The 21268-nt window shown below is 44.9% G+C and overlaps 1 pseudogene; it reads right to left on the bottom strand.

Annotated features, from left to right (window-relative positions):
- The window catches only part of LOC121559991, a 117103-nt pseudogene that overhangs the window by 27338 nt on the left and 68497 nt on the right, over positions 1-21268 (bottom strand).

Below are 21268 nucleotides of genomic sequence, written 5' to 3'. Positions count from 1 at the left end.
ACCTCTGGCCTGCTAGCTCCCCTACCTCTACGGAAGCACAGTTCCCGCTCAGCCCAGTCAAAGCTATTCGCTGCTCTGGCACCCCAATGGAGGAACAAGCTCCCCCACGACGCCAGGACAGCGGAGTCACTGACCACCTTCCGGAGACACTTGAAACCATACCTCTTTAAGGAAAACCTGGAATAGTATAACAGTAATCATTCTACCCCCCCTCCACCACCCCCCATTAAAAAAATAATAATAAGTTGAATGCACCAATTTGTAAGTCGCTCTGGATAAGAGTGTCTGCTAAATGATGTAAATGTAAATGTAAATGTAAATGAGAAAGGACAACCATCTCTGCAGCACTCCACCAATCAGGCCTTTATGATATAGTGGCCAGACAGAAGCCACTCCTCAGTAAAAGGCACATGACAACCCACTTGGAGTTTGCCAAAAGGCACATAAAGGACTCTCAGACCATGAGAAACAAGATTCTCTGGTCTGATTAAACCAAGATTGAACTCTTTTGACAACATCATGCTGTGGGGATGTTTTTCAGCGGCAGGGACTGGGATACTAGTCATGATCGAGGGAAAGATGAACGGAGCAAAGTACAGAGAGATGGCCCAGCCAGAGCCCGGACTTGAACCCAATCGAACATCTCTGGAGAGACCTGAAAATAGCTGTGCAGCGACGCTCCCCATCCAACCTGACAGAGCTTGAGAGAATATGCAGAGAAGAATGTGAGAAACTCCCCAAATACAGGTGTGCCAAGCTTGTAGCGTCATACCCAAGAAGACTCAAGGCTGTCGGGGACAGCCCTAAATTGCAGCTGACATCGTATTAACAAATTATGTCAACTGATACATGTAAGGTGGGTACAAGTTTCCTCTCCTGTGTGATCAAATAGGGAAAATATCCATGTTAAAATTACCTCCGTTTTTGTATACAAACTAGGCCCATTACAAACTGTTTTATTTATTTATTTTATTTTATTTAACCTTTATTTAACTAGGCAAGTCAGTTAAGAACAAATTCTTATTTACAATGACGGCCTACCAAAAGGCAAAAGGCCTCCTGCGCGGACGGGGCTGGGATTAAAAACAAAGATATAGGACAAAACACACATCACGACAAGAGAGACACCACAACACTACATAAAGAGAGACACCACAACACTACATAAAGAGAGACCTAAGACAACCACATAGCATGGCAGCAACACATGACAACACAGCATGGTAGCAACACAACATGACAACAACATGGTAGCAACACAACATGGCAGCGGCACAACATGGTAGCAGCGCAAAACATGGTACAAACATTATTGGGCACAGACAACAGCACAAAGGGCAAGAAGAAGGTAGAGACAACAATACATCACGCGAAGCAGCCACAACTGTCCATGATTGAGTCTTTGAATGAAGAGATGGAGATAAAACTGTCCAGTTTAAGTGTTTTTTGCAACTCGTTCCAGTCACTAGCTGCCGCAAACTGAAAACAGGAGTGACCCATGGATGTGTGTGTTTTGGGGACCTTTAACAGAATGTGACTGGCAGAACAGGTGTTGTATGTGGAGGATGAGGTCTGCAGTAGGTATCTCAGATAGGGGGGAGTGAGGCCTAAGAGGGTTTTATAAATAAGCATCAACCAGTGGGTCTTGCGACGGGTATACAGAAATGACCAGTTTACAGAGGAGTATAGAGTGCAGTGATGTGTCCTATAAGGCGCATTGGTGGCAAATCTGATGGCCGAATGGTAAAGAACATCTAGCCGCTCGAGAGCACCCTTCCCTGCCCATCTATAAATGACGTCTCCGTAATCTAGCATGGGTAGGTTGGTTATCTGAATCAGGGTTAGTTTGGCAGCTGGGGTAAAAGAGGAGCGATTACAATAGAGGAAACCAAGTCTAGATTTAACCTTAGCCTACAGCTTTGATATGTGCTGAGAGAAGGACAGTGTACCGTCTAGCCATACTTGTATGAGGTGACTATCTCAAGCTCTAAACCCTCAGAGGTAGTAATCACACCGGTGGGGAGAGGGGCATTCTTCTTACCAAAAGAAAATGACCTTTGTTTTGAGGTGTTCAGAACAAGGTTAAGGGCAGAGAAAGCTTGTTGGACACTAAGAATGCTTTGTTGTAAAGCATTTAACACAAAATCCGGGGAGGGGCCAGCTGAGTATAAGACTATATCATCTGCATATAAATGGATGAGAGAGCTTCCTACTGCCTGAGCTATGTTGTTGATGTAAATTGAGAAGAGTGTGGGGCCTAGGATCGAGCCTTGGGGTACTCCCTTGGTGACAGGCAGTGGCTGAGACAGCTGATGTTCTGACTTTATACACTGCACTCTTTGAGAGAGGTAGTTAGCAAACCAGGCCAAAGACCCCCTCAGAGACACCAATACTCCTTATCCAGCCCACAAGAATGGAATGGTCTACCGTATTAAAAGCTTTGGCCAAGTCAATAACAATAGCAGCACAACATTGCTTAGAATCAAGGGCAAGGGTGACATCATTTATGACCTTTAAGGTTGCAGCGACACATCCATAACCTGAGCGGAAACCAGATTGCATACCAGAGAGAACACTATAGACATCAAGAAAGCCAGTCAGTTGATTATTGACAAGTTTTTCCAACACTTTTGATAAACAGGGCAAAATAGAAATGGGCCTATAACAGTTAGGATCAGCTTGATCTCCCCCTTTAAATAAAGGATGCACTGTGGCTGTCTTCCAAGCAATGGGAACCTCCCCAGAGGTTAGGCCCATTACAAACCAGGCCCATTACAAACCAGGCCCATTACAAACCAGGCCCATTACAAACCAGGCCCATTACAAACTAGGCCCATTACAAACCAGGCCCATTACAAACTAGGCCCATTACAAACCAGGCCCATTGCAAACTAGGCCCATTAAAAACACACCAATAATAGCCCCTCCATTTTACAATAGGGATTGAATCATTAGTCAAAAAGCAAAAGGCCTCATTTACAGAGAAACAGCAGAAAACAGTGAGTCAATATTAAAAGACCACACAAGAAGAAACAGTTACTGGACGAACTGCGCTCACACAGACAAAAAAGGACGACGGAATCTAACGTTTTAAACATGATTGAATTTCGATGACTTGTCAACCCCGGGTGACTATATCTGGAGCGTGGCTGCTATTGTTAACTGTGCGTTGGCAGAGAGGTTACAGGCTTAGCTGGACATTCCGAGCAATTGCCTGCCCCGCTACTCTAACGAGCCCAAACAATGAGGCTGAGGCTGATATCCAGTATGCTGGCTGCCTGCCTGCTACCCCCCCCCAAACATAGCCCCCTGTAATTCTCACTGGAACGAACACATATCATCTCTGACTGATTGACTGAGTCACTGCTATGCCACTGTTATGAAGCTGAATAGCTAATATGAAGCTAAACAGCAACAGAATGACAGTTTTTAAATAAAGCACTTCTAATAGTATCATCTATCTGTACTATGGTGAGATCTGCTGACTTGATAACATAGTCTTTATTATCCCTATAGGACCATTATATTTACTTGTATTGTCCACTCCATGTGTACACCTCACCAGCATCATGTGTACACCTCACCAGCATCATGTGTACACCTCACCAGCATCATGCGTACACCTCACCAGCATCATGTGTACACCTCACCAGCATCATGTGTACACCTCACCAGCATCATGCGTACACCTCACCAGCATCATGTGTACACCTCACCAACATCATGCGTACACCTCACCAGCATCATGCGTACACCCCACCAGCATCATGTGTACACCTCACCAGCATCATGCGTACACCTTACCAGCATCATGCGTACACCTCACCAGCATCATGCGTACACCTCACCAGCATCATGCGTACACCTCACCAGCATCATGTGTACACCACACCAGCATCATGCTTACACCTCACCAGCATCATGCGTACACCTCACCAGCATCATGCGTACACCTCACCAGCATCATGCGTACACCTCACCAGCATCATGTGTACACCTCACCAGCATCACATGTGCCTCCTCATGGATTGAACCCTACCCTGTTCCTCATTCATCCATGATGCAGGGCCTTCATTATGCCAGTACCACCAGGCGTGTTACATATGGGTGAATGGCACCGGGCCTTCAGTTGGCTTTAAAACAATATCAATATTCCAAGCAGCTTACTCAGAGAAACATGCATAAACATAGTATAGAATAAAAAGTTGGTTTTGGTCTGCAGTCTAGCAACCAAGACGTGAGCTATACTACTCAAATTGCTTTGTTCATGTTATGTTACAGTATGTTATTATTCAAGGGCCAGCGATAACGATTTGTTTCGTTTCTCTCGTGTTGTTGTCATGTTCTGGTGTGTGGCGGATGTAATAGCTAGCTACAACTATGCAATCAAAGGACCTGTCACCATAACAACGACGGTACGTTGGTGATTTATTCCAGGAGTGGGAGGGAGGGAAGGAGGGTTAGGGAGGGGAGGAGGTTTGGAGAGAGAGGGCGGGAGGGAGGGAGAAGGGGGTAACCTGTTCCTACTGATGACAGTGGGGGACATTTAGGGGAAGGAAGGGGGGAGTAAGGGGGGACAAGGAGGGAGTTAATGGAGAAAATGAGCCAAGAGATTTTAGTGTTTTAGACTCCATGCTGTGCTGCTGTAGTGACACTGGGTCACAATGGAGCAGTAGCAGCTTTTATTGTGTCAATGGCTGGGTCATGTTCAGTAGGACACACTGTAGCAAAACGGTTTGGAACGGAATTAGTATTGGAACAGGATCCCTGTGTCAATACTCCTCCTTCACCTCCCACTCTTCCTCTACCGCCCTCATTCTCCCATTCTTTCCTCCTTGTCCTCCCTCTATCCTTCCCTCTCCTCCTCCTCCTCCTCCTCCCCTGGCTATTGTCCAGTATTGGCCTGGATGGCCGGCTGTGTGTCTCAGTGCTTATCTGGAGCACACAGTGAGTGCTGGCTAACAGAGGTGTCTCTGTGGCCACACAAGCCCAGTTGGAGAGAGTCTCTGGATCTGCAGGCTCTGTGACTGGTGGAAGGGTTCAGGAGCAGGACAAGGAGAGCTGTGTTGTTATCACTTATCATCACACACAGGTGCGCTTACACACTTGCACACACACACTTACACAGTTGCATGGATGAACACACCAAGGTTATTATAGTTTTGGGTTTTTATATTAACTTTTATTTGTATTAGTTTGGGGATTCTTTTAAAATTCAGTTTCAGTTCGTTTTCAGACCTGATTTGCTCATTATTATTTTGTTTCAGTTGTATAAAAAATATTTATATTTCATTTTTATATTATTTCTTTTCGTTTAAGTGTTAGAGACAGAAAGCATGCGTGGGAGGCTAGGAGCCATTTGTGCTTAATATTTTTGTGTTTTTTGGGAAGTCACTTTGCAACTGTGGGGCAGTAATACATAAGGTGATGGGTCATGTCATAGGTTAGGTTAGGTTAGGTTTAAATTATAAAGTAGAGATTGGTACAAAAAATATGGTGGAAGTGAAACGGACATCAGTGTGCGGCCAACAGTGTAGCTTCCTCCACTGTCCCTGTCCCAGTACTGGGCGCGAACCAGTGATCCTCTGCTCGCAGACACATGTGACCCCCTACTTGACAACGTACCAACTGTTTGAGCTATTAAGAAATACCTCATTCGATAGCTCCATCGGTGACATTTCAAGCTAGCTGTGGAGTGAGCTTACGGTACGTTCTTAAGTCTGTTACACTCACCCCTTTTAAACTAACTACACAGCGAAGCGACCTCGGCCGTTGAACTGATCTGAACTGCCGATCCGAATCACGGCACCAGTGAAACGGACGTCAGTGTGCTGCTAACAGTGTAGCTTCCTCCACTGTCCCTGTCCCCATACGGTGCTCGAACCAGTGGTCCTCTGCTTGCAGACACATGTGATCACCCAACTGTTTGAACTATAGAAAAATATCTACAATTTCAAGTTAGCTGTGGAGTGAGATTAAGGTACGTTCTTAACTCCGTTACAGAAGTAAACTCTCTCTCGCCCATGTTTACACCAATCCAATGCTTTTTAAATGTAGTAAAAAAAAAACAGAATCAACTTAACTACCTAGACGATATTTTCCCTGTTAGCTAGTGATAGCTAGTGATAGTGATGCACAAGCTAGGCCTATTTGAAACATCGCCATCTACTGGTCATATTTACCCACCAGATTCAGTAGCTTGAAAACCCTCAAAACGCTGAACATAATTCATGATGGTTTTTATTTGATTTTAGTTGGTTTTGGAGTCAAATATAATAGTTTTAGTTTTTCAAACGGGTTTGTTAATTATTCTATTTCAGTTTACTACATAGTTCTTTCATAAATAATTTTTATTTTTGTTTCAGTTTACTATAATAACCTTGGAACACACACATTCTTACACGCAAGCAAGCAAGCACGCACCACACACATACACTTAAATACCACCCCCCACTCACACTCCCACATTCACCCTGCCAACCTCTCATACATATACCCTCACCCACTCCATCTCTCAACCACTACCTCTGCTGGAATAGAGATAGAGAGAGAAGCGAGAGAAAAGAGAGAAAAAAGAGAAGAGAGAGAAGAGAGCGAGCGAGAGAAGAGAGAAAGAGAGAGAAGAGAGAATAGAGAGAGAGAAGAGAGAGAATAGAGAGGAGAGAGAGAGAGAACACACATCTGGCTGTAGAGTTATTCATATCCTGAGACTCAGAAGTATGGATATACAGTGGGGAGAACAAGTATTTGATACACTGCCGATTTTGCAGGTTTTCCTACTTACAAAGCATGTAGAGGTCTGTAATTTGTTTTATAGGTACACTTCAACTGTGAGAGACGGAATCTAAAACAAAAATCCAGAAAATCACATCGTATGATTTTTAAGTAATTAATTTGCATTTTATTGCATGACATAAGTATTTGATACATCAGAAAAGCAGAACTTAATATTTGGTACAGAAACCTTGGTTTGCAATTACAGAGATCATACGTTTCCTGTAGGTCTTGACCAGGTTTGCACACACTGCAGCAGGGATTTTGGCCCACTCCTCCATACAGACCTTCTCCAGATCCTTCAGGTTTCGGGGCTGTCGCTGGGCAATACGGACTGGCTGGGCAATAAATATTTTCTATTGGGTTCAGGTCTGGAGACTGGCTAGGCCACTCCAGGACCTTGAGATGCTTCTTACGGAGCCACTCCTTAGTTGCCCTGGCTGTGTGTTTCGGGTCGTTGTCATGCTGGAAGACCCAGCCACGACCCATCTTCAATGCTCTTACTGAGGGAAGGAGGTTGTTGGCCAAGATCTCGCGATACATGGCCCCATCCATCCTCCCCTCAATACGGTGCAGTCGTCCTGTCCCCTTTGCAGAAAAGCATCTCCAAAGAATGATGTTTCCACCTCCATGCTTCACGGTTGGGATGGTGTTCTTGGGGTTGTACTCATCCTTCTTCTTCCTCCAAACACGGCGAGTGGAGTTTAGACCAAAAAGCTATATTTTTGTCTCATCAGACCACATGACCTTCTCCCATTCCTCCTCTGGATCATCCAGATGGTCATGGGCAAACTTCAGACGGGCCTGGACATGCGCTGGCTTGAGCAGGGGGACCTTGCGTGCACTGCAGGATTTTAATCCATGACGGCGTAGTGTGTTACTAATGGTTTTCTTTGAGACTGTAGTCCCAGCTCTCTTCAGGTCATTGACCAGGTCCTGCCGTGTAGTTCTGGGCTGATCCCTCACCTTCCTCATGATCATTGATGCCCCACGAGGTGAGATCTTGCATGGAGCCCCAGACCGAGGGTGAGTGACCGTCATCTTGAACTTCTTCCATTTTCTAATAATTGTGCCAACAGTTGTTGCCTTCTCACCAAGCTGCTTGCCTATTGTCCTGTAGCCCATCCCAGCCTTGTGCAGGTCTACAATTTTATCCCTGATGTCAAGACCAAAGAGCTGTCAAAGGACACCAGAAACAAAATTGTAGACCTGCACCAGGCTGGGAAGACTGAATCTGCAATAGGTTAGCAGCTTGGTTTGAAGAAATCAACTGTGGGAGCAATTATTAGGAAATGGAAGACATACAAGACCACTGATAATCTCCCTCGATCTGGGGCTCCACGCAAGATCTCACCCCGTGGGGTCAAAATGATCACAAGAACGGTGAGCAAAAATCCCAGAACCACACGGGGGGACCTAGTGAATGACCTGCAGAGAGCTGGGACCAAAGTAACAAAGCCTACCATCAGTAACACACTACGCGCCAGGGGACTCAAATCATGCAGTGCCAGATGTGTCCCCCTGCTTAAGCCAGTACATGTCCAGGCCCGTCTGAAGTTTGCTAGAGTGCATTTGGATGATCCAGAAGAGGATTGGGAGAATGTCATATGGTCAGATGAAACCAAAATATAACTTTTGGTAAAAACTCAACTCAGTCGTGTTTGGAGGACAAAGAATGCTGAGTTGCATCCAAAGAACACCATACCTACTGTGAAGCATGGGGTGGAAACATCATGCTTTGGGGCTGTTTTTTCTGCAAAGGGACCAGGACGACTGATCCGTGTAAAGGAAAGAATGAATGGGGCCATGTATCGTGAGATTTTGAGTGAAAACCTCCTTCCATCAGCAAGGGCATTGAAGATGAAACGTGGCTGGGTCTTTCAGCATGACAATGATCCCAAACACACCGCCCGGGCAACGAAGGAGTGGCTTCGTAAGAAGCATTTCAAGGTCCTGGAGTGGCCTAGCCAGTCTCCAGATCTCAACCCCATAGAAAATCTTTGGAGGGAGTTGAAAGTCCGTGTTGCCCAGCGACAGCCCCAAAACGTCACTGCTCTAGAGGAGATCTGCATGGAGGAATGGGCCAAAATACCAGCAACAGTGTGTGAAAACCTTGTGAAGACTTACAGAAAACGTTTGACCTGTGTCATTGCCAACAAAGGGTATATAACAAAGTATTGAGAAACTTTTGTTATTGACCAAATACTTATTTTCCACCATAATTTGCAAATAAATTCATTAAAAATCCTACAATGTGATTTTCTGGATGTTTTTTTTTCATTTTGTCTGTCATAGTTGACGTGTACCTATGATGAAAATTACAGGCCTCTCTCATCTTTTTAAGTGGGAGAACTTGCACAATTGGTGGCTGACTAAATACTTTTTTTCCCCACTGTACACTATCTCTCTTACACACACACACACACAATATGAGCCAGATGTGGAAGTCCTTCAAACACATCTCATTTACACACTCACACACACACACACACACACACACACACACACACACACACACACACACACACACACACACACACACACACACACACACACACACACACACACTAATAGACACACAAGCAAACCAATGTGTGAAGTGCACGTAGGTGTGCACGTAGGTGACTGCATAATATACAGTTATGCAGTGTTAGCTTTAAATCCATTAGCAGTTGATATAAGTTAATGAGTTTGCTAGTCTGCAATCTCGGCAGGTCTGCATGTCATATCATAACATCATACAGTGCCTTGCAAAAGTATTCATCCCCCTTGGCGTTTTTCCTATTTTGTTGCATTACAACCTATAATTTAAATGGATTTGTATTTGAATTACATGTAATGGACATACACAAAATAGTCCATATTGGTGAAGTGAAATGAAAAAAATTACTTAAAGGAAAAGTGGTGCGTGCATATATATTCACCCCCTTTGCTATGAAGCCCCTAAATAAGATCTGGTGCAACCAATTACCTTCAGAAGTCACATAATGAGTTAAATAAAGTCCACCTGTGTGTAATCTAAGTGTCACATGATATGTCACATGATCTCAGTATATATACACCTGTTCTGAGAGGCCTCAGAGTCTGCAACACCACTAATCAAGGGGCACCACCAAGCAAGCGGCACCATGAAGACCAAGGAGCTCTCCAAACAGGTCAGGGACAAAACCTGCCAAGAAAGGGCCGCCCACCAAAACTCACGGACCAGGCAATGAGGGCATTAATCAGAGGCAACAAAGAGACCAAAGATAACCCTGAAGGAGCTGCAAAGCTCCACAGCGGAGATTGGAGTATCTGTCCATAGGACCACTTTAAGCCGTACACTCCACAGAGCTGGGCTTTACGGAAGAGTGGACAGAAAAATGCCATTGCTTAAAGAAAAAAATAAGCAAACACGTTTGGTGTTCGCCAAAAGGCATATGGGAGACTCCCCAAACTTATGGAAGAATGGTGAAGCATGGTGGTGGCAGCATCATGCTGTGGGGATGTTTTTCATCGGCAGGGACTGGGAAACTGGTCAGAATTGAAGGAATGATGGATGGCTCTAAATACAGGGAAATTCTTGAGAGAAACATGTTTCACTCTTCCAGAGCTTTGAGACTGGGACGGAGGTTCACCTTCCTGCAGGACAATGACCCTAAGCATACTGCTAAAGCAACACTCGAGTGGTTTAAGGGGAAACATTTAAATGTCTTGGAATGGCCTAGTCAAAGCCCAGACCTCAATCCAATTGAGAATCTGTGGTATGTCTTAAAGATTGCTGTACACCAGCGGAACCCATCCAACCCATCCAACAGTTTTGCCTTGAAGAATGGGCAAAAATCCCAGTGGCTAGATGTGCCAAGCGTATAGAGACATACCCCAAGAGACTTGCAGCTGTAATTGCTGCAAAAGGTGGCTCTACAAAGTATTGACTTTGGGGGGATGAATAGTTATGCACGCTCAAGTTTTCCGTTTTTGTTTGTCTTATTTATTGTTTATTTCACAATAAATAATATTTTGCATTTTCAAAATGGTAGGCTTGTTGTGTAAATCAAATGATACAAACCCCCAAAATCCATTTAAATTCCAGGTTGTAAGGCAACAAAATAGGAAAAATGCCAAGGGGGATGAATACTTTCGCAAGCCACTGTATCATAATAATGTATCCTAGCGTCATATACCCTCTTCTGCCTGCTCTCGGCAGCAGCCAGCTGTGCTGACATCCTCTCCTGCATCTTCCTGCAGTGCGCCATGACTGCCTCCAGGACTGAGATGGGGCTGGAGCCCACCGGCCGGCGCTCTTTGTCCCCCCCGGGGACACTGTCAAAGTCCCTCTGCAGGGCCAGGAAGGGGTCCGTCAAGCTGAAGTGGCCGTAGCGCTCCTGGAGGAACACCTCCTTCCGCCGCGCCTATTGAGCGATAGAGAAAGACAGAGAGGGTTACATTTCATAAGAATCACATCAATCACTGACCAAGAGTGATGTTCATACACAGACAGACAGACAGACAGACAGACAGACAGACAGACAGACAGACAGACAGACAGACAGACAGACAGACAGACAGACAGACAGACAGAGAGAGAGATGAGGGTTAAGTATAGATAACCATTTTATAAGAATCACATCAGTCTATGACTGATTTATTCTTAAAAGCAAAGTGCATTAGGTAGGTATATGTTTGACGACTGCTATATGAGTTGATTGATTATCATGATCTTGCCAATCATTTCAATGACTATTTCACTAGTAAAGTGGAAAAACTCTGAAGTGAAATGACAAAATTGAACAGTGAGCCATCATATTTTTGTGTAAAAAATTGCTAATAATGAAAGAGAAGGATTGCTGTTTTGAATTTGGTCAAGTTAGTGTGGGAGAGGTGGAAAAACTATTGTTATCCATCAATAATGATAAGCCACCAGGTATAGACAACCTTGATGCGAAGCTATTGAGAATGGTAGCAGACTGTATTGCCACCCATATTTCCTATATCTTTAGTCAAAGCCTAAAGGAGTGTGTGTGTCCACAGGCGTGGAAGGAAGCTAAAGTAATTCCACTGCCTAAAAATAGTAAAACACCCTTTGCTGGCACTAACAGCTGCCTAATCAGTTTGCTGCATGTTCTTAGTAAACTGATGGAGAGAATTGTTTGACCAAATGGGAGAACAAGTTAACTACTGACTTTCAGCATGCATATAGAGAAGGGCCCTCAACTTGTACTGTACTGACTCAGATGACTGATGATTGGTTAAAATAAATGGATAATAAGATGATAGTTGGAGCTGTATTGTTAGATGTCAGTGCAGCCTTTGGTGTTTTGATCATAACTTGTTATTGAAAAAATGAACTTGCTATGGCTTTACATGGCCTGCCATCACATGTTTGGAGAGTTATTTATCCAATAGAACCCAGAGAGTGTTCTTCAATGGAAGCTTCTCTAACATCAGATATGTACAGTGTGGTGTCCCTCAGGGCAGTTTGCTTGGGCTGTTACTCTTCTCTATTTTTACAAATGATTTGCCACTGGTCTTACACATAACTAAAATGACTATGTATGCGGATGATTCCACACTCTACATGTCAGCAACCAAAGCCAGTGAGCTCACTGAAGTTCTAAATAAGGAGTTACAGTCAGTATCAGAATGGGTGATTTATAATAAACTGGTCTTAAATACATCTAAAACTAAAAGCATTGTATTTGGTTCAAAACATTCTCTAAGACCTAAACCTCAACTGGAGTTGTACATAAAGGGTGTGACCATTGAACAAGTTGTGGAAGCTAAACTCCAAGGTCTAACATTGGAGCGAGAGAGAGAGAGAGAGAGAGCGAAAGGGCTGCAGTGAGGTGGTTGAATCCCAGCCATCTGGTCCTCTCCACTGGGCTTTCACAAATCTCCTCCCTAATCACAGAGGATCTACCACACACCGACTCCACCCCCCCACCCCCCCCACACACACACACGTACACACATACACACACAATCTTTTATCCTCATCACATAAACCTCTGCTCACCTCTTCTATGTCCCACACACACCCCACTCTTACTCTCAATATCAGCCCCATCACTGAACTCCTTCCAACCTCCAGCCACACATACAGACCCACTCTGAATCTCACCCACATCCCACCCTCAGGCTCAATGTAGGTTAAACACACTCACCTACAGTGCCTTCAGAAAGTATTCATACCCCTTGACTTATTCCATATTTTGTTCTGAATTCAAAATGGATTCATTATATTTTTTTCTCACCCATCTACACATAATACCCCATAATGACAAAGTGAAAGCATGTTTTTAGAAATGTATGCAAATGTATTGAAAATGAAATATATAAATATCTAATTTACATAAGTATTCACACAGTCAATACTTTGTAGAAGCACCTTTGGCAGCGATTACAGCTGTGAGTTCCATTTCCATTCAGTTTCTTTTTTATCCTGAAAAACTCCCCAGTCCTTAATGATTACAAGGAAATCAAATCCAATTTGATTGGCCACATGCGCCGAATACAACAGGTGTAGACATTACCGTGAAATGCTTACTTACAGCCCTTAACCAACAATGCATTTATTTCTTAATAAAAAAGTAAAATAAAACAACAAAAAAGTGTTGAGAAAAAAAGAGCAGAAGTAAAATAAAATAACAGTAGGGAGGCTATATACAGGGGGGTACCGGTGCAGAGTCAATGTGCGGGGGCACCGGCTAGTTGAGGTACTTGAGGTAATATGTACATGTGGGTAGCGTTAAAGTGACTATGCATAAATAATTAACAGAGTAGCAGCAGCGTAAAAAGATGGGGTGGGGGTGCAAATAGTCCGGGTAGCCATGATTAGCTGTTCAGGAGTCTTATGGCTTGGGGGTAGAAGCTGTTGAGATGCCTTTTTGACCTAGACTTGGCGCTCCGGTACCGCTTGCCGTGCGGTAGCAAAGAGAACAGTCTATGACTAGGGTGGCTGGAGTCTTTGACAATTTTGTGGGCCTTCCTCTGACACCGCCTGGTATAGAAGTCCTGGATGGCAGGAAGCTTGGCCCCAGTGATGTACTAGGCCGTACGCACTACCCTCTGTAGTGCCTTGCGGTCGGAGGCCGAGCAGTTGCCATACCAGGCGGTGATGCAACCAGTCAGGATGCTCTCGATGGTGCAGCTGTAGAACTTTTTGAGGATCTGAGGACCCATGCCAAATCTTTTCAGTCTCCTGAGAGGTAATAGGCTTTGTCGTGCCCTCTTCACGACTGTCTTGGTGTGTTTGGACCATGATAGTTTGTTGGTGATGTGGACACCAAGGAACTTGAAGCTCTCAACCTGTTCCACTACAGTCCCGTCGATGAGAATGCATACCCTTAACATGATGCAGCACCACTATGCTTGAAAATATGGAGAGTGGTACTCAGTAATGTGTTGTATTGGATTTGCCCCATACATAACCCTTTGTATTCAGGACTACACTGGACTATGTACATACTGGACACCGCATTTCCTGAGGACACATTTATTGTAGCTGGGGACTTTAATAAAGGAAATCTGAAGAAAATGCTACCGAAATTCTATCAACACATCACCTGTGCTGCACGTGCATCACAGACTCTGGATCATTGCAACTCTCCCTTCCGAGACGGCTACAAGGCCCTCCCCCAATCTATTTTTGGCAAATCAGATCATGCCTCCATTCTGCAACTCCCAACCAATGGGCAGAAACTTAAGCAGAAAGCAAATGTGGGAAGGACTGTTCAATGTTGGTCTGACCAATCAGAATCTATGCGGACTGGGAAACGTTCCGGTGATGTGGGGTCGCCTCTGAGAATAGTATCGACATATATACTGACTTGGAGACTGGGTTCATCAGGAAGTGCATAGAGCATGTTGTTCCCACGATTACAACTTATCCACACCAAAAAACGTGGATAGATGTCAGCATTCGTGCAAAACTAAAAGCGCGAACCACCGCATTTAGCCATGGCAAGGTGCCTGGGAATCAAAGAGGCAAAACGACAGTAAAGTGACAAAGTGTATTCGCAATTCAACGACTCAGACACAAGACGCATGTGGCAGGGACTTCAGACAATCACAGATTATAAAGGGAAAGCCAGCCACGCCGCAGACACCGACGCCTCGCTCCCGGACAAGCTAAACACCTTCTCTCGCTTTCTTGGAAAACAACATTGAGCCGCTGACGCGGGCCCCCGCCACTTACAAGGACTGTGTGCTCTCGTTCTCCGTGGCCGACATGAGTAAGTCATTTAAGAGTGTTAACCCTCGCAAGGCTGCTGGCCCAGATGGCAGCCCAAGCCACGTTTTCAGAGCATGTGCAGACCAGCTGGCTGGAGTGTTTACGGACATATTCAATCTCTCCCAGTCTGTTGTCCCCACTTGCTTCAAGATGTCCACCATTGTTCCTGTACCCAAGAATATCTATCGCTCCATAGCACTCACTTCTGTCCTCATGAAGTGCTTTGAGTGCGTAGTTAAGGACCATATCACCTCCACCTTACCCGACACCCTAGACCCAGTACAATTCGCATTCCGCTCTAACAGATCCACGGACGACGCAATCGCCATTGCATGTAAGAATGCTGTTCATCGACTACATCTTAGCCTTCAACACAATAGTGCCCTCCAAGCTCATCACTAAGCTCAGGGCCCTGGGTCTCCCTGTGCAACTGGGTCCTGGACTTCCTGACGGGCCGACCCCAAGTGGTGAAGATAGACAACAACACTTCCGCCACACTGATCCTCAGCACGAAGGCCCCACAGGCGTGCGTGTTCAGCCCCCTCCTGTACTCCCTGTTCACCCATGATTGTGTTCCAGGCACGTTGAAAACTCAATCATTAAGTTTGCTGACGACACAACATTGGTAGGCCTGATTACCAACAACGACGATACAGCTTACAGGAAGGAGGTGAGAGCCCTGGCGGCGTGGTGCCAGGAAAATAACCTCTCCCTCAATGTCAACAAAATGAAGGAGCTGATCGTGGACTACAGGAGACAGCAGAGAGAGCACACCCCCATCCACATCGACAGGGCTGCAGTGGTGAGGGTCAAAAGCTTCAAGTTCCTCGGTGTGCACATCACTGACAACCTGAAATGGTCCCTTCACACAGACAGTGTGGAGAAGAAGCCGCAACAGCGCCTCTTCAACCTCAGGAGGCTGAAGAAATTTGGCTTGGCACCTAACACCCTCATGAACTTCTACAGATGCACCATTGAGAGCATCCTGTTGGGCTGTATCACCACCTGGTACGGCAATTGCACCGTCCGCAACCGCAGGGCTCTCCTACTACTAACAGAGTATTTAAATAGTCAGTGTTTTATTTACCAGTAAGCCCAACACATCACCGGGGGCACCCTGCCTGCCCTCCAGGACATCTACAGCACCCGGTGTCACAGGAGAGCCAAGAATCCTCAGCCACCCGAGCCATGGCCTGTTCACCCTGCTACCATCTAGAAGGCGGAGACAGTACAGGTGCATCAAAGCTGGGACCGAGAGACTGATAAGAAGCTTCTATCTCCAGGCCATCAGACTGATAAACAGTCACCACTAGCCAGCCTCCACCCAGTACCCTGCCCTGAAACTTAGTCACTGTTATTAGCCGGCTACCACCCGGTACCTGCACCTTAGAGACTACTGCTCTATGCCTTCGGAAAGTATTCAGACCCCTTCCCTTTTTCCACATTATGTTATGTTACAGCCATATTCTAAAATTGATTAAACAAAAAACTATCCTCAGCAATCTACACACAATACCCCATAATGACAAAGCGAAAAAACTGTTTTTGAAATTTTTTTGCAAATGCATTAAAAATAATAAACTGAAATACCTTATTTACATAAGTATTCAGACCCTTTGCTATGAGACTCGAAATTGAGCTCAGGTGTATCTTGTTTCCATTGATCATCCTTGAGATGTTTCTACTACTTGATTGGAGTCCACCTTTGGTAAAGTCAATTGATTGGACATGATTTGGAAAGGCACACACCTGTATATATAAGGTCCCACAGTTGACAGTGCATGTCAGAGCGAAAACCAAGCCATGAGGTCAAAGGAATTGTCCGTAGAGCTCCGAGACAGGATTGTGTCGAGGCACAGATCTGGGGAAGGGTACCAACACATTTCTGCAGCATTGAAGGTCCTCAAGAACACAGTGGCCTCCATCATTCTAAAATGGAAGAAGTTTGGAACCACCAAGGCTCTTCCTCGAGCTGGCTGCCCAGCCAAACTGAGCAATCGGGGGAGAAGGGCCTTGGTCAGGGAGGTGACCAAGAACCCGATGGTCACTCTGACAAAGCTCTAGAGTTTCTCTGTGGAGATGGGAGAAACTTCCAGAAGGACAACCATCTCTGTAGCACTCCACCAATCAGGCCTTTATGGTAGAGTGGCGAGACGGAAGCTACTCCTCAATAAAAGGCACATGAAAGCCTGCTTGGAGTTTGCCAAAAGGCACCTAAAGACTCTGACCATGAGAAACAAGATTATCTGGTCTGATGAAACCAAGATTGAACTCTTTGGCCTGAATGCCAAGCGTCACGTCTGGAGGAAACCTGGCACCATCTCTACGGTGAAGCATGGTGGTGGCAGCATCATGCTGTGGGGATGTTTTTCAGTGGCAGGGACTGGGAGACTAGTCAGGATCGAGGCAATGATGAACAGAGCAAAGTACAGAGAGATGCTTGATGAAAACCTGCTCCAGAGCGCTCAGGACCTCAGATTGGGGCGAAGGTTCACCTTCCAACAGGACAACGACCCTAAGCACACAGCCAAGAAAACACAGGAGTGGCTTTGGGCCAAGTCTATGAATGTCCTTGAGTTGCCCAGCCAAAGCCCAGACTTGAACCCGATATAACATCTCTGGAGAGACCTGAAAATAGCTGTGCAGCGATGCTCCCCATCCAACCTGACAGAGCTTGAGAGGATCTGCAGAGAAGAATGGGAGAAACTCCCTAAATACAGGTGTGCCAAGCTTGTAGCGTCATACCCAAGAAGACTCAATGCTGTAATTGCTGCCAAAGGTGCTTCAACAAAGTACTGAGTAAAGGGTCTGAATACTTATGTAAATGTGATAACGTTTTTTATTTGTAATACATTTGCTAAAATTTCTAAAAACGTATTTCTGCTTGGTCATTATGGGGTATTGTGTGAAGATTGATGAGGGGGGCAAAAAACAATTTAATAAATTTTAGAATAAGGCTGTAACGTAACAAAATGTGGAAAAATTCAAGGGGTCTGAATACTTTCCGAAGGCACTGTACATAGTCATTGAATACTGGTCACTTTAATAATGTTTACATACTGTTTTACCCACTTCATATGTATATACTCTATTCTTGTCATGGCTCATCCTATATAACTACTGCTGTACACACATTTTCTATTCATATACTGTCCATACTGTCTATACACACTAGACTGTTGTCATATAGCTGTGGTTTCATATAGATAAATACATCATATTTGAGCACCTGTTTTGATGAGTTTATAGTACGCTACATACAACAGTAAATAAACTGCTTTTATTTGTATGAGTGGAGGGGTTGACAGAGGACGTCAGGGGACTTTACTTCATGGAAAGTTCTATTAAGACAATAGGTTTTCTGCCTGCTGTGCTTAGAGACCAGGACATGTGTGTGTTTTATTATGTCCAGGAGCAGATGTTTTCACTGTGGGTGGGTATTCCTGTACGCCTGTGGCGAACATCAGAGCCAGAGGTTGAACTCTCTCCATTATCCGTGTGTATGGCACAGTACTCTTCTGAAAGTATTAACAGTTTTGGCACTCTATTAGCATCTCAGAATTATTTTATCTAAATTATCATTGTTAGTTCCCAGTGTGGCCCTTGTATCAATAGGTTATCTACCAGTATGGCCCTACTACTAACAGAGTATTTAAATATTCATAGCGTATTATTTACCAGTAAGGCAGCAGTACCATGGTTGTATTTACTGGCTGTGCTGTGGGTATACTAAGGCCACAGTCAGTATTATTAGCATCAACCTTTACAGGCATTCACTAGCTAGGCGAGAGGGTTCAGGGACCACAGCCAGATAAACACAGAACAGTCAGAGAGATGGAGGAAGGGAGAGGGAAAGAGAGAGGAGGAGAGGGGTAGAAAGGAGGGAGTAAAATATAGGGAGGAGAGTAGGAGGAGAGGGAGAGAGAGAGGAGGAGGAGAGGGAGAGAGAGAGGAGGAGGAGGCGAGGGAAAGAGAGAGGAGGAGAGGGGTAGAAAGGAGGGAGGAAAATATAGGGAGGAAAGGGAGAGAGAGAGTGGAGGAGGAGAGGGAGAGAGAGAGGAGGAGGAGAGGGAGAGAGAGAGGAGGAGGAGAGGGAGAGATGATGTAGAATGGAAAGTAGAGCAGGACAGTTTAATCAAAGTGAGAAAAAGAGAGAGGGAGTATGAGAAGAAGGGGTAGATAGAGAGAGAGAAGGAGAGAGAGAGATGGAGAGAGAGAGAGAGATTACTTGGAATGAGTATGAGAGCAAGACAGAGAGAGTGGCAGTTGAAAAAGGTAAAGGGTGAGATAAAATTGAGAGAGAGGGAGAGCGAGAGAGCGAGAGCAACAGAGAAATGAAATAGAAAAAGAGTCATTAGCAGTAAGTAATAGAGAGAGAAAGAGCAATCAAAGATGGTCTGGAGAAAAATAATTTGATTAAAAGCCCCATTAATTGTGTAATCATGATCATCTGAATTTTACATCAGAGGCAGAGTGTCAATCTGGCCTTAATTCATAAATCAATATCCCTAACAGCTACAGTGAAAAACTATACTTGTATAAGTACACAGGGAAAAGTCAACCTAAATTGAATTATAAATGTATATGTTTCTATCTGCAACCTTCTATGTTGCACTTTACCTCAATGAAACAAGCCCCAAGTGACATACCTGCTGGGAACTGCTCTTAATGACGTGAGTGGTTCCTCGCTCCTTGCTTTTTTTATCAACACTTCCTGTTCACTAGTTACGGCCAGTTTCAGCCCCTCCTCTCCCCTCCCTCCTCCCTCACCCCTCTCACCGCTGTGCAATGATAGCCAGGTCGATATATTGACTCATCCACAAGTTTCCTAATTTCAGCCACAGTGGCTCCAGATCAATATCACATCAACATCACCCACCATAGTCCACCCACGGGCCCCTACCCCTCATAACCCCTGGCTAAACAAAATGCTACTATTGCTATGAATGTTCTGCTGTGGTGAGATAGGATGTGTTAAGCTGAGGGGAGCTACAGTAGCAGAGTAGTTACATGTCTGCTAGGGTGAGTTTCTAAGATGGTGGGGCCGGGAAAATAAAAAAAATTATTTATAGAGCAGACGGAGAAAAGTAGTAGAGCAGTTACCCTGGGATTGGGAGTTTGTAATCGGCAGTTTTAGCATGGTCGGCGTCATTGAGGGCTTCCACCATGCTTCCGCCATTTTAAAGTAGTCAAAGTAGTCAACTGGGTGGGGATTCCTATGGGTTGTAGCCTCAATGGCGCTGCCCATGCTGTCACAGGCGCTATAATGGCACAGATACAAAGACGAGTCCTCTATCTATCTCTATGGAATCGGATGCAGCAGGGGCCAATTTGATTGGCTGAGTTGAAAGGTCAGCCATGAGAGAGGCTTTTGTTGACTTGTGTGTGTGTGTAGTGAGGACCGTTTCAATTAGACACACACACAGAGAGCTCTTTGTGGTATTTCAAGACTTCCACAGTGCCTTCTCTCTCTCCTCTCTTCACACTAGCTTGTTCTCAGCAGGAATGCTTTTGGGTCATTAACAAAAAAGCTAAAGAACATGTCTGGATGCAAGAGTTTCTGCCTCAAAGCTGCCCGTCTGAAGATTCTGCCTTTGATATTCACATGCATACACACATGACTGGCATGCCTGCTTCCCCCTGGTTTCAGTAAAACACCTCATTTGTGTTTCTAGGTCAGCTTAGTGACTACAAACAGAGTATATTATGACCGAGGATAAAGCTTTGCCGTGATAGGCTGTCTATGATCCTGTTTGACTGCCCATTGGAGGGATTTGGGCACATTTCTGTTCTCAAGAGATTTACTGGGATACTGGCCTGCGTGTGTATGTGTTTTGTGTGTCCAGTGGGTGGGGGTAGGGGTTCCCTAGGGCAGTATGGGTCCTGGGGGAGCCAGGGAAAAATCCCCCAAATCTCTCTCCCATCTGTCACACACACACACTCCTTTATCCTCATCACATAAACCTCTGCTATATCCCTGTGATGGCCAATGCGCCATGATAGGGCAAATGTCAAGATCTATGGGCCATAAAACACAACTTAATACCACTTGTGGCTGTCGCAGGATTGTAACAGAGTCACAGCTACAGGGCTTCAGACACAAAGGCCAACTGACACAATATGACCCTAAAAACAACCTAGTCATGACCCAACAAAAACACCTAACTTATTCTGCTCTGAACCATCAAAAAGTGCCCTACCACTAATCAAACTGTACCTGCCTCAATGACAAAGGCTTTCAACCATATTTCTTACACCAGTCCTTTCCTTTTAAACCCATGA

Source organism: Coregonus clupeaformis, chromosome 19, assembly GCF_020615455.1.
Source record: "Coregonus clupeaformis isolate EN_2021a chromosome 19, ASM2061545v1, whole genome shotgun sequence".
In the NCBI taxonomy this organism is placed as follows: Eukaryota; Metazoa; Chordata; class Actinopteri; order Salmoniformes; family Salmonidae; genus Coregonus; species Coregonus clupeaformis.
The sequence above is the reverse complement of the archived record's forward strand: the minus strand, read 5'-3'. Positions and strand labels throughout refer to the sequence as shown.